Source organism: Palaemon carinicauda, chromosome 1, assembly GCF_036898095.1.
Source record: "Palaemon carinicauda isolate YSFRI2023 chromosome 1, ASM3689809v2, whole genome shotgun sequence".
In the NCBI taxonomy this organism is placed as follows: Eukaryota; Metazoa; Arthropoda; class Malacostraca; order Decapoda; family Palaemonidae; genus Palaemon; species Palaemon carinicauda.
The window spans coordinates 37,259,653-37,262,152 of record NC_090725.1 but is presented as its reverse complement, the minus strand read 5'-3'; positions in this window follow the sequence as shown (position 1 = coordinate 37,262,152).

Sequence of the window (2,500 nt, the reverse complement as noted above, 5' to 3'; positions counted from 1 at the left end):
TAAATTATTGCTTGGCGGATTATGCAGGACAGAAATTATAAATATTCACCAGTACTTGTTTTACTGAGCATTTGCATAGCATTTTACTTTTACCCTTAAGGACTTTACCCCTAGCAATATGCTTCAACATTATGAGAATATTTCGAAGTCATGAATTTATTGGTAGGTAACTACTCTGCTAGGTATTTATTAATAATTTTTTTCATTGTCCAATTTTTAAGTAACATTATTATTATTCTTATTTTTATTATCATTATTATTATTATTATTATTATTATTATTATTATTATTATTATTATTATTATTAGTAGTAGTAGTAGTAGTAGTAGTAGTAGTAGTAGTAGTAGTAGTAGTAGTAGTAGTAGAAGAATCATAATGATTATTTACAGTATTCATCGAAGAGAGACTATGTAGAATTTTTTTATATAGGTATGAAACTAAAATGTCTAAGATTTCGAGTTCCTGATGTCATAAGAATAAGGAAATAATTGACAATAGCCTATTTGTTTCAATAGAAATACCTTAGTTTTATGAATTATTCTTTATTATCAAAAAACAAAATAATAATGTTCAAGTCATATAAAAACTTTTCACGTGAATCGATGAAAAATTTTATTAGTAAAGAAATTTTAGCAACGAGGAATAAAACAAATATGAAAGAAAAAATGTTGCCTTAATGCTATAGTTAGGAAGTTTGGCTACTAGAATTAATATATTCCATATGAATTAATCATAAACTCCAGTGAGATGAGGAAAGGCTATTCCTGCAGAGGGTTATTTCGCTCAGCCAACGATGAGGCAAAGCACGCAGAAACATTTACAAAAAACTAGAACATCCCTTCGGCAAATCTCCATGATTTTATGTTGCCAATTACTTTGGCACTGCAGTTACTTTATGGCCATTTCAAAGGGAGAGCTTGGGCCATTGGCGTCTTTTTCCAGCGTGGGTTTTATCGGTTTCTCCTTTAGTGAAATAGGGACTTCAGAATTATATAAATACTTGATTTATCACCGAATAAAAATGGGTCAATAATATAATATTTTTACTGGTCATTATAACACACACACACACATATATATATATATATATATATATATATATATATATATATATATACATATATATATATATATATATATATATATATATATATATATATATATATATATATATATATATATATATTTATATATATATATATGTATATATATATATATATATATATATATATATATACATATATATATACGTCTTAATAGGTTTGCTGAAGGTAATCATCTCTTCCCTAGTTTGCAATTTGGTTTTCGTAAAGGCCTTGGAGCATGTGATGCCCTTCTTACAATCTCCAATGCTGTACAGAAATCCCTTGATTGTGGTCGGGAAGTTCGTATGATTGGCCTTGATTTTAGTGCTGCCTTTGACCGTGTTAATCATGAGGCCCTTGTTTTCAAACTGAAACAGTTGGGAGTGGGTGGGTCGTTTCTTAGCATTATTATTGATTTTTTAAGTAATAGATCTCAAAGAGTTGTTGTTGATGGGCACCATAGTGATTATAGGAATGTGATATCCGGTGTTCCACAGGGTAGTGTTCTTGGCCCATTACTTTTCATACTATATACACATGACATGTGGTTTGGCCTAGAAAACAAGCTTGTTGCATATGCAGATGATGCTACTCTCTTTGCATCAATTCCATCCCCTGAATGTAGATCTAGGGTTGGTGAATCCCTTAATAGAGATTTAGCTAAAATTAGTGCATGGTGCAAATTATGGGGTATGAAGTTGAATCCTAACAAAACTCAAAGTATGATTGTAAGTAGGTCAAGGACGGTGGTTCCTCAACATCCGGATCTCAGTATTGATAATGTTTCTTTAAATATGTATGACTCTTTCAAAATTTTAGGTGTGAATCTCGACAGTAAATTTACTTTTGAGAAACATATAAGGTCTGTGTCTTCTTCAATTTCACAAAAAATAGGCTTATTGAGAAAGTCTTTCAAGATTTTCGGTGATCAATCTATTCTGAAGAAGTGTTTTAATTCTTTCATTCTACCTTGTTTTGAGTATTGTTCTCCTGTCTGGTCTTCAGCTGCTGATTCGCATCTTAATTTGTTGGACAGAAACTTACGGTCTATTAAATTTCTTATTCCTGATCTAGATATTAATCTCTGGCACCGTCGTTCAATTAGTTCATTATGTATGTTGCATAAGATTTTTCACAACTCTGACCATCCTTTACATTCAGATCTCCCTGGACAATTCTACCCTGTTCGTAATACTAGGCAGGCAGTTAATTCTAATAGCCAGGCCTTCTCCATCACGAGGCTCAATACTACGCAGTACTCTAGAAGTTTTATTCCAGCTGTGACCAAGTTGTGGAATGATCTTCCTAATCGGGTGGTTGAATCAGTAGAACTTCAAAAGTTCAAAGTTGGAGCAAATGCTTTTTTGTTGACCAGGCGGACATAGTCTTTTTATAGTTTATTTATGACATATTTG